Here is a 1172-nt window from a genome sequence, read left to right as displayed (position 1 = left end):
TCAGAGAAAACGACTGAGACGATGGCCTGGGGCAACTGTTCAAGAGCCAGAGAGAGACTGCAATACTCAAAACAGGAAAGAAAAGGAAAGATCTTGACCAACAGAAATACACATGAATGTTCAGTCTGTCCAGTCCTTCCACAAGCCATAGGAAGAGCAACAGATGGACAGTCTGTCCAAATGGACTTAAGGCCGACTGCAGTTTCCTTGGAGGTTGGGGAGGGGTTTTGATGATAGCCAGGTTGTTGTGATGTTTCATCTGGCTGGAAGCAGAGCTGGCGGGGGAGAGCTATCATCTTAATAATGGGGTGAATGGAAGGAAGCTTAGGGCTCTTTCAGTGAATGGCTGAGAGAGAAGGAGCTGGGGCAGAATTAAAAGGACCAGAATACAAATTGCCCAGAGGCTGACTTAGCCTGCAGATGTGCTAAGGAGGTGATGGTTGGCCCGGAGCAGGGCTAGCAAACTTGTGTCTGAGGACTGTCTATGCGTCATTCTCAATGACAGGAAACCTGGGTGCAAGAGAGGAATATATTAGCCCTGTAGAAATGAGTTAGGAGACTCTGGCTCTAAGGCAGCATCACTAAAGGATGGAGAAGCCTCAGTCCAAACCTAAAGAGGACTTTGGGAAAGTCCCAGAAATAGTAGTTCTTCTTATTCTACATAAAGGACCCTAAAGGGTTATAGACGGCTATGCTAGCCATGCTTGTACTTGTAATAGTACCATTTGTGTGCTCTGCCCTGCCCTTGCCTTCATTAGGCTCTAAGCATCTTGCTGTTTTGTAACATGTTTTTTTATTTACTTTTTATTTTATATTGGAGTATAGTTGATTAACAATGTTGGGATAGTGTCAGGTGTATAGCAAAGTGATTCAGTTATACATATACATGTATCTATTCTTATACAGAGCAGTTCTCAATAAATTTCTATTAAAATGATGTAAAAGTCTAAATTTTCTTCTTCTATTTTAACAGTACTTATAGTCTGATATTACTCCTTCTATCCTCCTAATGTATGTCCTTCCTCTTAACAGCTCTAAGGTAGCCCCATTCTCCAGTCACCTAGCTAAAAGCCTCTGACTCACCTAAACCCTCTCCTCTTCCCTTTCCTCTGTGTCTCATATGATTCTATGTTTATCTAGTTACTGAGACATATGTCAGGTAAGGGATGTTG

Source organism: Phocoena phocoena, chromosome 4 (assembly GCF_963924675.1).
Source record: "Phocoena phocoena chromosome 4, mPhoPho1.1, whole genome shotgun sequence".
NCBI classification, from domain to species: Eukaryota; Metazoa; Chordata; class Mammalia; order Artiodactyla; family Phocoenidae; genus Phocoena; species Phocoena phocoena.
The sequence above is the reverse complement of the archived record's forward strand: the minus strand, read 5'-3'. Positions refer to the sequence as shown.